Genomic DNA, 18065 nt, shown 5'->3' on the forward strand with positions numbered 1-18065 from the left:
GCCCAACATTTGATTTTTTTACCCACGCTTTATCTACATAGCACATGGTAATTAAAAGTACCAGACTGGTGGAACCAACCTTATTGGATGTTTAACAGCCATTCTTTGAGGCCTATACTAATGTGGTCAGAGGGACTTAGAGGACAGTTTTTGCCCCTTGCCCTCCAAGGTTGACTAAGTTCCAGGGGACTATGGAACATCTCTCAAAATGTCCTGTAACTGTGGTGAGTCACCTGTCCTCTTGTTCAGAGAGGACATGGAGACCCCTCAAGATGGACCTGAGCCAGTGTCAAGTCTACAAAGAGGAGGGTCAGTTCAGAGGAAACATCTCATTCATGCTTCCAAGTGAAGCCAGACATAGTCGAAAAGGACCTTTAACTAATCTTCACTTAGATGGAACTGGTAAAAGGACCCAGGATCTCCTCCCAAGCCTGTGTGACCCATGAGGAACAGATGCACATATGACTTTAAATGTAAAAATAAATTGATTTATTTGGGCCAACTGTATGGTCTTAAATACCCAACAGGAAAGCATAACCAAAGAGTAAAGTTATCACTATACTTCTTTAAGATTTCAAGGGATTACACTTCCCAGACATTAGGCTTAAGTCTATATAAAAAGTTATTTAGACAATTATTTCTCATTGATGATTTTGTTCCTAATCAGAAAGTGCTGCTCAGATATAAGACTTCAAATCTTGGTCTCCAATACTGTAGTCCCCACCTGTAGCTAAGGGAGACAATCAGCTATTGTTCTAAAATGATGGATAAATTTGTTTTCTTCCGCCTGTTTAGAGCCTTTGAGAGGGAACTGACACTGATTCTAAACACTTCAACAGCTATCAAAATACCCAAAAGAAAATCCTGAATCCATCACTCTAAAGTCTAGCCTTAGAAGACAAAAGAAAAATGAGGAGGAACCCAATAGAGGGATGCTTATGGAAGCCCTAGTCAAGAAATTCCAATGGACTCATGAACATTTGAAAATTGCCCTGTTTTGACTTTTTCTAGTTCCCTGTCTAGAACTTGTAATGCTAATTACTCTTGCCTTTATTTCTCCTTCACATCTCCTATTCACAATTCAAGGACTTTCATTTCCCCTTAGAGATAAGAGTTTGGGAGTTTTTTAGATAGAGTTTGGGAGTTTTTTAGATAGATCCACTGAAGGGATACTCCAATTGACTCAGCCTACATCCCTGTTCAGCATGGAAGAAGCCAGAATGGTCTGTTTACCTGTTCCCTATTAGCAAATTCGGTAACCTCTTCAGAGGATGGTGTGATAAGAATAGGAGGTAGGAATTGGCTAGGCAGTTAGGGTAAAATGATCCCAAAGAAAAGTAGCCACTTTCTTGGCTAAAAGTCAAAATGTCCTTGGGCCAATCAGCACCATACTCTGTTCCAAAGGCCAAAAATGTCTAAAGTATTTGGGAGCTTGTATCTAACCCTCAAAAAGATTTTAGGGTTACCTCCTCAGAGGAAGGAATGCTAGAGTAGTCAAAAGCCCCATAAAAATAAATAAATCAATCAAAGAAGAAGAAAGAGTACATGAAGTTATCAGAAAAAAGTGATGGGGAGATATGAGAGGAGTTGGAGGGGAGGGAGTGGGCATGGATTTGATAAAAACATCTTATATGCATGTATGAAAGTCTCAATAGATTATTTAAAAAAACAATATTCAGTCACAACTAAATGAATTTACTACACCTTAAAATGATTGGACATCTTCCTGAGTGCACTGTACTGATAACAGTACAAGAAGGGAATGGGCATAGCTCTTATACTTGAAGAACTTCAACTAAGAGATATTTAAATTCTGTGTTTAGTATGCCTTCATTTGCGTGCAAGAACATCTGTAACTTGAAAAAAAAAAAAAAAGTCTTAAGGATTTCCAGGGATTTTTTTTTTTTTCTTTTCAGGGTAATTTTTTTTCTTTTCTTTTCTGTAACTGTTGGAATGTAAGCATCTTGTGTATTTGCATATGTGTATATGAGTACAAAAAAATGGTCGATCATTTCATAGGTCTGTGATATATGCTTATAAACTTATGTATCCCAGCTTGTCTAAATGTTATAACTACTATTCATGTGTTTAATGAGCACACACATACATTCACATATACATATTCTGGTTTACTCCGTTTGCCTTCCTGCCTCTCTCTCCAACTCCTTTTTTTTTTTTCCTCCAAATTCCTGGTTTAGAAGGACCTGTTTATTTTGATAGAAAAGGTCCCAAACATCAGGCTGTTCACAAAAATAACCCACAGTATCAACTTTAGAAAACAAATATTAAGACTATTATACTATTACACTATTTTCCTAGAAGATGCATTTGACATGCCAACTTTCATTCACAAAAATACATGGTTGCATTTGTGTTTGAACAGCCCCACTCATGTGAGGGAAAATACTAACTCAAAGCTGCTGCTCTAAGGGTTACAACTAAAATGAGATTGCATTTGCAGTTAGGGTAGCAGCTACTGAAATTATATGGAAATATTGGAAAGAACTGTACTCCCTGCATACAAGAGATTATTTTGGAGACAGTTGATAAAAACCACACAACTTTTTACTGTTAAGTCATAAAGAGCTATAAAAATTTGAAACAAAAGTTACAGGGTAAGACTTAACTACTCAAGGAGCCTCAAAGGAAGTGAAAACAGAACTCATGGAGGGCACTTATGAGTTAATGAGCACAGGAAGGACAAGAAGAGGGAAAGCAGGGGGAAGGTGCTGAAGATGCTAGGGAAGAGGATCTGGTGTAATTTTGATTTCTGACAAGTGCCTAAGTAAAGAAATAAGGGGATAAGATTTCTAAACCCCATTATGTGCTTAAGAGTCATCCTCATCATTGGCACTGTCTCTGTCATCCTTTCCTTCCTTGGGTTCTTTTTCATCATCCTAGATCAACTCCAGCTGGTCATTGCCACGATCTTAATTATAATCATCATCATGAAGGTCCCCATTCTCAGCAGAGTCATCTGCACCTGCCTCAGACTCCATCTTCACATTAGTCTCATGTTTCTTCAAAGAGGTGCTCTTCTACTCTTCTTTCAACTTCTCATTCTTTACATCTACTGGGGATGATGGCACATCTGTATGTTTGCTTTGTTCTTTTTCATTTTTTCCCCAGGCTTTCTAGTAGAGAAACCACTTTTTGATTTATCTGAATCAGCTCTTAATGGCCTGAAGGTCATCACCTTTCAACTTTCCAGACTGGGAAGAAGATCCCTATTGTCCACCCTTAGAATTGAAGCCACTTTTGCCCCTCCATGAGGTGTTTCCTGATACACACTGGCATTTAGAGGGCAACACAGCATGAGCTACAGGAGGAGGAGGAACACGTACTGGGTAACTGTACATCCTGTCATGATAATATCTCATTGAAAAATTATAGACTAAGTCAAATGAGGAGCTGAGTAGAGGGGATGGAGATGAGTCCTGGGTTCACTTTTGGTTCTGCAGCCAGATTAATATCTAAAACCTGGCCAGCAATCATTCTGCCATCCTCTCCTGCAAGAGCAGCCTGACACTTGTCTCATTAACATAATGGATGAAGGCAAAATCCTTATGGACAGAGCAACCAACAATTTTGCCATACTTTGAGAAGAATGCCAGCACAATTAGATGTCTTGACATGAGTGTTGAGATTCCCATGAATACACGGAAATTCACAGAGGAAGCATCTGCCTTGATAGTAACATTACTAGCCATTTTCTTTGAAGACAAGGCTACTTACAAAGCTGGAAAATGTAGCTGAGGATAAAAAATTCTCATGAGAGTGGGGAGGGAGAAAAGAGACTGGCTCTCCTACTTTCAGGTTATAGCAGAGAGGCCAACGCTGCAGGAGGCCGAGTGTGCACAACAGTTTGGACTCCTCTCTTCACAAAATGGCCCAGCCCATATTCCTTGCCCAGCTCTGCCTGGTTGTGAACCTCAGAGGGTGGCCCCCTAGCACTTATTTTGAGAAGCCCTCTTGTTGATGGGATTCTAGTAAGTGATGCAAGGTTGGAAGCAGAGAGGCCTGACTTCTTTACCACTCCTTCCATGTTTAGTGCTGTGGTGTGCAGGCCCAATGGTCAATTTCCAGCACATGCTGGGCTTTGACACTTATCCTCAATCTCATCCTTTTATCTCTGAATATAGTAACAATTTCCAAGTGTGGTTATTTCAGCGAAAGAACCACCTGACATGTTAGTGTTTCTATCAGTAATTCACCCATTAAATGTTCTCTTCATTTTGCCATGTGGACCAAATTCTGGTTTTAACCATGTCTTCACAATTCCCAAACACATAGAGACATATCATTCTGTGCAAGGTGATACTGAATATATCAATATGAAAATCACCACTAAATTGCAAATGAAACCAAAACCTCTGGATTCCTATGGCACTGTCACTGCCCAAACTTGTACATTTACATTTGCATCAGCAGAGGATGAAAGTCCTCCTTTCTTCACACCATCAGGGGCACATTTACAAGTTTCTAATGCAAACTATAAAGCTGACAAGGAAAAGTGAAGTATACTTGTGTTTATCTTGTGTTAATCTTTTATTAATTTTGTAAAGGCTAGTATGCACAGTAATGGATTTCCTAGATGTTGTCATCAGCATAATTCTTTTTAAATGTATATTTCTTTGAATACTTGGGATAAATAGCTTCATATGTTTCCAATGCATTTGTTTTCTTTCATGATTGTTTTTTTCTTTGACCATTTTTCTACTAGAGAACAAAGTTGTTTTTCTTAGAATAAATATACTGTATATATTAAAGAAAGTAATGTTCACCATTTCTGTTGTAATTAGTTTTCAACTCTGATGCTTTCTTTTTCAATACTGAAGTTTGAATCTAGGATCTCATGCACGCTAGGTAAGTTCTCTACCACTGAGCTGTATCTCCAGGTCTTTCTACATTTTTGTTGTTGTTGTTGTTTTGTTTTGATAGAGTCTCACTGAATTTCTAGGCCTGACTTTAACTCACTATGTATTCCAGGAAGGCTTTGAACTTGGGATTTTCCTGACTCACCCTCCCTAAATAGTGTATGAGTATTATCCCTGCATGTATTTAAATGCACTTGTGTCTTATAATGCCAGTGGAGGACAGAAGAGGGCATCAGATTCCCTGGAACTGGAGTTATGGTTGCTTGTTAGACACTATGTGGGTGCTGGGAAAAGAACCCAGGTCCTCTCCAAGAGCAGCTTGTGCTCTTAACTGCTAAGCCATCTGTCCAGCCCCTCGCTAGAACTCTTAATAAAACCTTATCTTTTGCTATGTAAGTTATATGGATATTTTAATATGAAGAGTACTGAGACTATTGCAAAATTCCAAGATAATTCTCTAAGCTGAAGTATTAATATACAAAAGTCAAGATGTTATATACAACAATATCAATGTAAAAAATCATAGATGTTACTTTGGAAACATATTTCATTTCTGAAGTATACTTCAGTAGAGAATCTCTGCAGAGATAGATTTCAATGAAGCTTCATTTTCAAGATGTTAATGAAGATGACTCATCTCTCTAAGTAAGGAGATAATTACCCTCTTCATTTTCTTGCTCATGTCTGGCCTTATAAAGAAGCACTTTATGTGTCAGTCTTTTGAGACCATTACCTATCTTATCTCTTTCAACTCCCCCAAAATGTCACTCCTATTAATACATCAAAAATATTTATATTCTGTTAAAATGTTTTCTATTATCCTTTCACCAATGTCTTTTATTGTCTTCATCTATCAGTTTAAAACAGTAATTTTTATTTTTGAGAATTTCACACTTGAGTATTGTCTTTGCCTAATGTCCATACCTCCCAGTCCCCCACCAACTCCTCCCATGTCCTCCGACTCTCTCTAAATTTCTTGTCCTCTTGTTACATATATACATTTATAAATATACATATGTATATATACATAGCCATATATTACACTGAGTCCATTTAGTGGTGGTTGTGTGTACCTGTGTTTAGGGCTGTCCATTTGGGATTAGCTAACCTCTCAGGGAGCTAGTCCCTGGAGAAAACTGATTCTCCCTCCCTCAGCATCCACTGATTGTTGTATCTCTTCATCTTGAGGTGGGACCCTGTGACATCCTAGGTGCTCCCTGCATCCACCTACATATGTAAACTGGATTTCTCATTATGAAGATCTCATTAGACTTCATCTATTATTTTTATAGAAATACCTCTACCTCAATATTTCTGTTTCCTTTAATAGTATTAAGTGTCCAGTAGAATGTGGAATAAATGCATGCATATGCACATATGCGTATATGTGAACACTATTACAAACTTTCATAACTCTCAAAGCTGAAATAATATATGTACACCAAACACTAAGTCTACTGTTTTGACACTTATTATCAACCACATTTTTAAGAGTTTCAATACAAAATCTAACTACATAAAAAAAAAAACCAATGAGAAGCACCAGGTTCAAACAAGTCAGAAAAATCATGTGCTTTTCCTTATACTACAACTAGAATTGATAATTTCTAGAAAAGGAATTCTATAGTATTGGTTACTTTCAGTTTCACCAATATTTTATTTCAATGTCTAATTTTTATAGTACTTCATATAATTTATTAATCATTTTTCAATATTTTCTTTTTTAATTTTATATGTATGAGTGTATTGCCTGCATATATGTAAGTGCATCCGCACTGTGCAATTCCAGGCACCGTGGAGGTTTAAACATCCCCTGAGAGTAACAGCAGCAGGGTGGAAAGGAAGCCCCACAGAGCGCTAGCCACGACAGCAGCTCTGAGCAGTCAGGCCTGTGACCCAGAGCTCAACTAATTTTTAATAAAATGATTTTTTACTGATTAAGCTAAGATTAAGAAGTTTGCTTGTTTTTCTGTGACTGAAGAAAACTAAATGCACTCTACCTACAGCATGACCCAAATCATCTGATTAATTATTCAACAATTTATTGAGAACAAAGAACAAGTCACTATCAGGACACAAAATTGAAACATATTCCTTTACCTTACAGTGATTACAGGGACAATGTGAATTTTTCAAGTAACTAAAACAAGTACTGGTAGATGGAATACAAATGATCTCCCAGTCAACAGAAATACATTAAATGCCTAGTGGCATCATATTAAATTCCTTCATATTAAAAATCTTGTCTTCTCATGCCCAATCCACATGTAATTTTTATAATGGAATAAAACAAAAATAATAGCCATAGTTATAAAATTGCTTTCTTGGGCACTTAATATTATCAAGATACAATGTGATGAATATTTACTGTGGAGATGCATTCTGCTGTCTTTTTTAAAGTTTGCAAAAAACCAAAAACTGAAATATAAGTGGACATGTTGATGTATTTATACTTCCAGCAACTCTGGAGGCTGAGGCTTGAGCCAAAGAGTTCACAGACAGTCACAGCAACAAGCAAATACAAGGGGCGGGGCAGACCAGAGGCAGGCCTGGTAGCAGGGACAGTGCTTGCTGTGTGCATGCTAGGTTCAATATCAGCACTACAAAAGAAAAATATACGCATTTGTAGCTTTATTTGTAAATACGGTTATCTTGAATTGGGGCATCCTGTGTTTTATAAACAATTAAGCCCTCTTCTTGTGAGCTGCCTATTCGTGACTTGTCCATTTAAGACTTGAATTTTTAGAAAGTTTATTCTCATTTTCTACGAGTTGTTTCTAGGAGAAACAGAATTCTTCATCTGTGATTTAACTCTATCTTGGACATTTTTCTCTTAATGTTTTTTAAATTTTTTTATTGAGTTTTTGTATATATCACACAGAACATCTCAATCAATCTTAATCATCTTTATACCCCCCCTTCCCCATTGGCACCCTCCCATAGCACCTCCACCAAGACGGGAATTCGAACATTCTATCAATCGTGTTAAGGTCTATTGTGTCAAGTTAGAGTCCCCAGACATTCCTCAGTGCAAGTTCATCTACTGAGTTCTAGTCAGCCTATCTAGAGTCCCTCACTTTAGGAAGATCAGTTCTTCCTCATCCAGCAGTAATCAGTTCCCAATATATTTCTTCAGTTAAGATTGGGGCCTGCTGCCCATGTCCCCAGTTCTATGTTGGGTTTTTGTCTGCTTGAGTTTACGTGGGTTTTGTGCATGCTGACACCACTGCTATAGGTTCAAATGAGCAGGGTCCCAGGATCTTGTAGGACTCTACTTCCATATGGTCATGCACCTCCTCCCTGGCTCTTACAATCTTTAGGCCCTCTCCTTCCTCAATGCTCCCTGAGCCCTGGGTGGGTGAAGTTTAATATAGGAGTCCTGTCCAAGGACCAGCATTCTGCAGACTCTTAATCTCTACGCTTGGCCATTTGTGATCTTTTGTGTTCCTGGCCCTCTGTTGCATGAGAGCTTCATTAAGGAGAACTGAAATATTCATTAGTGTCCTCTTTACCCCTGTTCTATGTAGAGGTGTAGAGGTTGCATTGTAGATGTGCTACTTAGGTTTGGGCGATTCAAAGACAATGTCTGTGTGTGACCAGCTGTGGTACTCTGTAATAGTCTCTGACTAGTGTAAAAGAAGCTTCTTTCGTGAATGATAACTGGGATATTTATCTGTAAATATAAGGGTAAATATTTTACACATAGTAAGAAATTACATTAGTCTAGGGATGTGACAGTCTTTGGGTTTTCTCTAAGATAATATTTAAGGTTCGTGAATGATTAAATGCTCAAAATTGCTAGTATTCTTTTTTAAAATTTTTCTGTGTGTTTTCTACCTTTTGAATATACTATCTCCATTTCAACAGCTTATAAGTATTAAATCCTGCTTTCTTCAAGTATTGTATGTATATACACATGTAATTCTATTCAATTTTGAGTGTAATACTGTTAGAAGCAATGTCTGAATCATTGCTTTACCAAATGGGCTTTCCACCATTGATAGGGAGATAATTCCCCTTCCAGTTGATTTTTTTACATGTCCTTTGTGGTCGTTTCCCCACATACTCTCAGATGAATACTAATTTTTCACTTTTGTATGGTTTTAAGCATAATGGAAATATGTAAGCATAATACTCAATAAAATCTGACTAAAGAATATACAGAAATAACTAACACCTGGTATTTACTCATGTCTTGGGACAAGAACAATTTCAGCTCCCCAGTGGTTTTCTATATTTTCAGGAGCCTAGTTAATCCTCCACTCAGTTTTCATTTTTAATCTTTAAGCATACTTACACATTGTACATGAGTACCTAGTTGTAGTGGGGCATCTTATCCCATTTTATACTTCTATTTTCCAAGTTGTTATAAATGTAACTAACTGAATAGTTTCTATTACTTTGGTGAGCATACTCTCAATTTCTCTTTCTGCATTCCTTGAGATCTCCACCTTTATTCACTTTAACTTTCCATAAAGGGAAATTTAAAAAATAGGTAAAGTAAGGCACATAGTTGGAGGAAGGCCTTTAAGGATCCCTTATTTGTAGAAAAATAGCCAGAAAGTAAGGCAAGCAAAGGAGAAGACAGACAAGTACAGGTGGAACTAGTAAGCTTAAGTCCCCAGGGTAAATACTTCAGAAAGAACAGGCACCACGTTTGTTTGCATTGCCAACACCAAGTGTGCGGTAGGTGCTAAATAAATACTTGTTCATCATATCAAAGACACCTAAAGGACAGAGGGAAGGGAGGAGAGAAAGAGGGAGAAGATAAGGGAAAGCCAGAAGGGAGGGAGGGGAGATAGACAGTAAGACAGTGACAGCAGAGAGGACCTAAGTTCATCAGGGAATAAGTACAGGAGTACAGGTGTGTATATGTTAGCCTACGTGAAGTAGGCTTTCCAAGTTGTATTAAAATTCTACCCTGTTTTGAAATGATGCATTTTAGCTGACATAGAGGGCTTGAAATTGGATTTTTAAACCACCATTTGTCTCCTGATTCTCTGTGACCCAATTCTGCTATTAAAATTCTAAAATGTCTAAAGTCAAATTTTATTGACAGACTCCAGATGGGTAACTTCAGTGTTCCCTCTGCTCTTAACACAGAGGGTTCCATATGGTTGGGGAATACCACTCTACCAGATGTGTTAAACACTGTTAAGAATGTTGCTTTCCTGTCAAAAACTTCACTCTCATAGGATGACAAAAGTTAACTTATTACTTAACATATATTTCATTCCTAAAAGGATATTAAAAATCAATTGTCCAGATTTCAGCCAAAAATCAATTCAGTTTAAAAATTAATTAGATTTTAACTTGAGTTAGAGAAAAAGCACCAAGACATTTTAAGGAAGCAGACATTAAAGTAACAGAACGTGGCTTCTGAGAAGGCAGGAAAGGTGTAAGTCAGTACTGTCACAGCTAAGAATAAATTGTGGTCAAAGATGCTGCCAGTTTTGCAAGTTTGTACTAGCATTAATAACTTCTTTCTCAGAAATGCACGATGTGATGCTCAATTATCTCTAACTTATTCTTAGCTCTATGCAAATTGCCATAGAATTTCATCATCAGTTCAGTTCACTCACTCAAGAAATATTTATTGAATAGTAAGTGCTAGAGAACACATTGGTACCAACCAGTACCATCCTTACAATCACTAGATGTATTGGTAGTGGATAGTAGACTGATACAATAATAGTGGTAAACAAATAAATACAGAAGCAACTAACATCTGTTCTATGCATGTGCTACGTCATTTAAGTTAATATTGAGCTAATGAGATAGGAGTGACATTTTATGGATGAAGAAATTAGGTTTAAATAGGTGTCCTGAAAGTGTATTATTGCAAAGCCCAGGATATATTGAACAGGAAAGTTAAAATGCTTGTGGGGTATCTGATGTATAGAAAATCAAGGACATTTCTCTGAAGAAATAATAGTCACAGTTGGGCTTTCCTGAACATTAAAAATATGCTAGATCAAACATAGGGTTCAAAGCATTAATTCTTAAAAAATAAATTTTATTTTTTCTATTTTAACATCACCTTAGAATGACTCGGGCAAATGTATAACTCCTATGATGAGTAAAAATCACATTTGAGCAGAATACTATTTTAAGTATCTTTCTTTTAAATTTTGATGAGACTGTGAAAATCAATTTTGAAACATCAACTTCTCCAAAATGCCATAAAATAGGTATTTCTGCTTCACTTATTCTTGATCATTAGGAATTGTTACATGATTAAAGTTTAAGGGGTTCATTATTTATACCTCAAATAATTACCAGTCTATTCCCTGGTAAATGTGACTCCTCCCCCCCATATTTCCAAAGGTAAAATGTATGCACTTTTACTGCACTCTCAGTGTTTAAATTATAGCGCTCAGATAATAAAGAGCTCTTACAGGCTTGGAGAGAATTTTCCTTTTTGCAGAGTCTAGTTTGCATTAACAGTTCTTAAATATTAGAGAGCATCAGGATCACCTACAGGGCTTATTAAGACAAACAGCTGAGCTCCACTCCCAATGTTCTCCATCTGTAGGTCTGCAGTGGGAGCTGAAAGTATTCATTTCTAACAAGTTTCCAGGTGATGTCTATCCCACTGATCTAGGGCATGCATGTTCAAACCACTGGTAGAGGAAGGTAAGCCACAGAGAGATCCATAATTAAAAGGGAGAGAGCACTTACAGTTCTCAAATAAATGCAAGTTTTTGAGTACTTATTTGGCATCACTGAGGGTGTAAGAAGGGTACATGAAACTTAGAATGCTACAAAGTTGGAATTAAAGTTCTGTTTCACAACAACTGAAAACACAGCATAGCACAGTGTTTAAGATCAACACTCTGAAATCAAATTTCTGTGGTCTAAAACAAAGCCATGTTGAGACTTGTTTGTTTCTCTTCTTGCGTTGGTTTTGGTTTTTGCTTTTGAGAAACAGAGCATGGAAGCCAGGCTGCCCACAAACTTGTGATTTATCTTTGTGCCTGTGCCACTAAAGTGCTATAATTACAGGCATGCACCATCGTTCCTAGCTTAAAGCTCTGTCAGCTTAATAGTTACACAGTATTGAGCAAATCACTTAATTCCTCTGTGTCTCAGTTTCCTTGTCAGAACTGAGAAAATAATAGCTCTTGCATCATAGGATATTTATGAGAATTAAATGAATAAATCATTTACAGCAATATCTGATTTGTATTATATATAAATGTTTACTAAGTAAAGGTTGGTTTCCTAAGTAAGATTTAATGAAATCTTCTCTTTAATAAAAGCAGACCCCTGCACAGCTATTCTGAGTGGCCTTCCCAAGCTCTTTATTTACTTAGAACGGAATTTTGGGCCTATATCCATTTTTAAGAAAACTCTGACAAGCATTTATAAATAATAGTAATAACCTCATGAAATATGCTTTTCTTTCCTCATCGAATTTCACCATCATTTTATTTTTGGCCTGTTTTATTAACCATATCTTTGCAGGCATCTCAAAGTTTTTACTGGGATGAACCAAGGTATATATAAATCGATAAGCTGATAAATGTATACCACTGATGTTTCTATGTTTAAACCATAATAATAATTATTATTATCATATCATCCCCCCACGTCTCTCCTCTTAGCCTGAGTCCTGTCCCATTCCTTTTCTTGGCGCCCCAGACAACTGGGGACCCACCTCTGCTTCCTGATCCTTTGTATCCAAACCAACCCAGCTCCCTCTCCCATCCTCAGAAGCACTCTAGGCCTGGACCCGCCCTCACCTCCCTCAGTTTCCCTGGGCCTGCACAACCCTCAGGCCTCTCTCTGACCCACAGGCATTTCTCCAGGGAGCACTCTGGGCCTGGCCCCGCCTTCACTGCCCTCTGCTAACCTGGGTCTGCATGACCAAAGGCCTCACTCCAGGTTAAGTCAATAACGCCCCAGGCACCTTGAATCCCCCAGCCTCATTCACCCTCCTATCTTCCCGGCCCTTCTCTCCTCCTAGCCTGGGTCCTGTCCCACTACTTCTCTTGGTGCCCCAGACACAGAGGAACCACAACTGCTTTCTGATCCTTTACATCCAGACCCAGTTCCAATCCCCAGGAGAAGTCTGGGCCTGACCCCCGCCCTCACCTCCCTCTGTTTCAAAGGGCCTGCACAACCCACCAGCCTCTCTCCTGTGAGCCATCAGAGCCAGGTCACACCCACACCTCCCTCTGCTTCCCTGGGCTGCACAACCCACCAGCCTCTTTCTTGAACAGCTGGGCTGACCTTTCCTTTTTCTGATCCTTTGCATCAAGATCACCCCAGGTCCTCAGTGCAGTCCCCTGGGGGTCCTTGGGACCTCTTCCCACCCATATTCCTTTGCATCTCTGGGTGGCACAGCCAACAGCTGCCCAAGATCAGCATCTTTCCTGGGCCCTGCTCCCAAGCCAGTCAAACCCCCAAATTTCTGAAGGGAAAACCTTTCCTGGAGGGATCTAGACCTTAGGAGAAAGGCTGAGAGCATTTGATCCTCATCTGACTTGGGCCTCTGTGGGAACTACTGAAGACAAAAGCAATCTGGCACTCCAGTATAAAATCAAAAGAGAGAACCAGAAGCTTAAAGCAACAAGCTTTTCATGCCCAGAAAGTAAACCACAAAAACACAAAAAGTTTACAAGAAAATCGAGACCTAAACTTGAAGGCTTGAGTCTCACACAAGAATCAGAAACTACAAGAGAAATTCACATGTAAAAATCACAGAGAAAAAAATAACATAAAAACAAAAATAATATATCTCCACCAAATACCAATAGTCCTCTAGAGGAGTAAAATGAGAACCCCCTAGAGATAATGAAGGACACAGAACAATTATAATTATGATAAAAGAACTCAGAGAATTTAAAGAACACACAAAGAAATAAAAGAACTAAAGGAAGAAAGGGATAAACTTCTGAATGAATTCAGAAAAAAGTAAGAAATATTGAAGAATAATCATGATGAAATGAAGAAAGAAGTGAAACACTCAGTAAGCCAATTAGAAACAACAGGAGAAAGACTCACAAATAGAATGAATGAACTGGAAAACAGAGTATCAAGGCTGTAGATAAAGTGGACGAACTAGACCACTCAAGCAAAAATTATGAAAAATTTAACAAAATCACAAGAATGGAATATGCAGGGATTGTGTGACACCATAAAAAGACCAAACTTACAAATTATAGACATACAGGAAGGAGAAGAATCCGAAGATAATGGCATACACCAAATCTTCAATAGAATCGTGGAAGAAAATTTTCCAAAATTAAAGAAAGTCATGCCCACACAAACATAAGAAGCATATAGGACACCAAACAGGCAGGACCAGAAAAGAAACTCTCTACAGCATATCATAATAAAAACACTAAATGTACAAAACAAAGAGACAATACTGAAAGCTGCAAAAGAAAACAAGTCACATATAAAGGAAAACCCACTAGGATTACAACTGATTTTCAGTGCAAATTATGAAAGCAGGAAGAACCTGGACCAAAGTATTCCCAGTTTTAAATGACCACAGATGCCAACCCAGATTACTATACCCAGCCAAAATGTCTATTATAGTCGAAGGGGAAAGAAAAATCTTCCATGACATAAAGAGGCTGAAGGAATTCATCTCCACAAAACCAGCCCTTCAGAGAGTTCTGGAAGCAATACAAAGAGCTGAAGAAAGGAATGACTATACCCAAGGGGTTGAGGAAAGAAATCCAATGAAGGTATAACTGTGGAAAAGTACAGCTATATCAAGAAAGTTAAACAGAAATAAAAATGACAGGATTCAATACTCATGTTTCATTAACAACTTTAAATATTAACAGGCAGAATTCCCCAGTAAAAAGACACAGAGTTGGTGAATGGACTAAGAAACAAAATCCAACTTTTTGGTGTCTGCAAGAAACTCATCTCACTTTCAATGACAGACACTATCTTAAAGTGAAAAGATGGAAAAAAATATACCAAGCAAATGGTACCAAGGAAAAAGAATTCTAATATCTGAAAAAATAGACTTTAAACTAAAACTAATAGGAAGAGATAAAGAGGGCCATATCATTGTGACCAAAGGAACAATAAATCAAGAAGATATTACAATCATGAACATATATTCACTAAACTCTGGTGCACACAACTTCATAAAAACAATACTACAGGACTTAAAGATCCAGACTAATCCTAACTCATTAATAGTAGGGGACTTCAAAGCCTCACTGTCTCCATTAGATAGGTCAACAGGGCAGAGAGTTAACACAGAGACATCTAAATTAAACAATACTATATATCAAAAGAACTTAACAGACATCTACCGAGTATTCCCCCCAAAGCACCAAAGGACATACTTTCTACTCAGCACCCCATAGAACCTTCTCCAAAATCGACCATATACTGGGGCACAAAAAAGACCTCAAAAAATACAAAAAGAGTGAAATAGTTCCATGCATTCTATCAGACCACAATGCAATAAAACTTACAATTAAAATCAAAACCAGAAGTAAACCTGGTAACTACATGAACACATGGTGATTAAACACACTCCTGAATGATGAATGGGTCAAAGGAGAAATTGAGATAGAAATAAAAGTATTCCTGAAAATAAGTGAAAAGGTCACTACAGCACAAAGAAACCTCTGGGACACGTTTAAAGCAGTTCTTAGAAGAAACAGAAGGAAGTTTATAGCTTTAAGTGCCTACATTAAAAAAATCAGAAAGAACACAAATAAATGACTTAACATTGCAACTAAAGACACTTGAAAAGCAACAACAAACGAAACCCAAACAGAGCAGACAAGAAATAACAAAAATCAGGGCAGAAATTAATGTAATCAAAACAAAGAAAACAATCCAAGAGCTGGTTCGTTGAAAAGATAAGCAAGATTGACAGACCGCTAGCCCAGTTAACCAAATTAACCAAAAAAAAGAGCACCTCCAAATCAACAAAATCATAGATGGAAGGGGAAATATCACAACAGACACCAGAAAGATACAGAACATTATAAGGGAATACTTTAAAAACTTATATGCTATGAAATTTGAAAACCTAAAAGAAATGGATTGATATTTAAAGCATGGGAACCACAAAAACTAAACCAAGAAGAGATTAACAGCTTAAACAGAGCCATAACACAAAAAGAAATTGAAATGGTAATACAAAACCTCCTAAGTAAAAAAAGCTCAGGACCAGATAGATTTACAGCAGAATTCTAGCAGACATTTAAAGAAGATCTACATCCAATACTACTTAATTTATGCTAAAAGATAGATGGAGGGAGAACTTCCAAATTCCTTCTGTGAAGCCAGCATCACTCTAATATCAAAGCCAGGTAAAGATACAACCAAAAAAGGAAACTATAGATCTATATCCTTAATGAACATAGATACAAAAATTTTCAACAAGATACTTGCAAAACTCATACAAATACACATTAAAAAGATCATCCACCATGATCAAATAGGTTTTATCCTAGAGATGCAGGGATGGTTCAATGTACGTAAGTCAACAAACGTCATACATCATATAAATGGGATCAAAGACATGAACTACATGATCACCTCAATTGATGCAGAAAAGGTCTTTGACAAAATTCAACATGCATTTAAGTTCAAAGTCCTAGAGAGTATTGGACTGGAGGGAACATACCTCAACATTTAAATTAAAGCCATATATAAGAAACCCACAACCAACATCGCTCTAAAAATGAGAAAAACTGGAAGCAATCCCATTGAAATCAGGAACCAGACAACGGTGTTCACTATCCCCACTTCTCTTTAACATAGTGCTTGAAACTCTTGCAAGAGCAATAAGACAAGAGCATGACATTAAAGGAGTAATTGGAAAAGAAGAGATCAAATTATCCCTTTTTGCCAATGATACGATATTATATCTAAGAGATGCCAAAAATTCCACCAGAAAACTCCTAGAAATTATTAACATGTTCAGTAAAGTGGCAAGTCACAAAATTAACCTAAAAAAGTCTGTAGCCTTTCTATATACCAATAACAAGCATTCAGAGAAAGAGCACATGGATACACTCCCATTCACAATAGCTGCAAAAATAAAAATAAAAAATAAAATATCTCAGTATAAACCTGACCAAAGACATTAAAGAGCTCTACAATGAAAATTTTAAATCTTTAAAGAAAGAGATTGAGGAAGACATCAGAAGATGGAAGGCCCTCCCATGCTCAGAAAAAGACCATCCTACCAAAAGTCATATCTAGATTCTATGCAATGCCAGTCAAAATCCCCATGACATTTTTCACGGAATTGGAAAAAACCATCCTAAGATTCACATGGAAGCACAAAATACTTCAGATAGCCAAAAAACAAAACAACAAAACAAAACAAAACAAAACAAAACAAAACAAAATTGACACGTCTAATTTGTGAGCAATGTCGGGCAGATCACTATACCAGATTTTGAGCTGTATTACAGAGCTATAGTCATAAAAACAACATGGTACTGACACAAAAATAGACCTGTAGATCAATGGCACAAAATTGATGACCCATATATGAGTAAATGCAATTGCAGCCACCTGATATTTGACAACAGGGCCAAGAATATTCACCGGAGGAAAGACAGCATGTTCAGCAAATGGTGCTGGCAAAACTGGATCTCCACTTGTAGAAGAATGAAATTAAACCCATATGTTTCACTCTGCAGAAAAGTCAATTCCAATGGATCAAAGACCTCAATGTAAAGCCTGAAACTCTGAAACTGTTAGAAGAAAACATTGGGAAAAACCTACAAAATATAGGTGTAGGAAAGGATTTTCTAAACTAGACATCAATTGCTCAGGAAAGAAGGGCAAGAACTAATAAATGGGACCTCATTAAACTAAAAAGCTTCTGTACATCAAAGGAGGCAACCAGGGAAGCGAACAAAAAAAAACCCCAAAAAAGGGAGAAAATCTTCACCAGCGACACATCTGACAGAGATTTAATATCCAGAATATATAATGAACTAAAAACAGAGAGAATCAAGACAAGAAGTAACCCAGTTAAAAGATGGGTAAGGAGCTGAACAGAGAGTTCTTAAAAGAAGAAGATTGCTATGAAACATCTTAAAGATGTTTAGCATCACTAATAATTATGAAAATGCAAATTAAAACCACTCTAAGATTTCATCTTACCCCAGTCAGACTGGCTAAGATCAAGAGAACAAATGATACCAAATGTTGGAGAGGATGTGGGGAAAGGGGAACACT

The 18065-nt window shown here is 37.3% G+C and overlaps 1 protein-coding gene and 1 pseudogene across 7 annotated transcripts in view; both read right to left on the minus strand.

Moving 5' to 3' along the window:
• Fer (FER tyrosine kinase) overlaps nt 1-18065 on the minus strand; it is a 512255-nt gene that overhangs the window by 227603 nt on the left and 266587 nt on the right. The gene's annotated exons all lie outside the window — the stretch shown is intronic.
• Nucleotides 2762-3710, minus strand: LOC103752291 (annotated as a pseudogene).

The sequence above is a fragment of the Nannospalax galili genome, unplaced genomic scaffold, assembly GCF_000622305.1.
Source record: "Nannospalax galili isolate Female #2095 unplaced genomic scaffold, S.galili_v1.0 scaffold27, whole genome shotgun sequence".
Taxonomy (NCBI): domain Eukaryota; kingdom Metazoa; phylum Chordata; class Mammalia; order Rodentia; family Spalacidae; genus Nannospalax; species Nannospalax galili.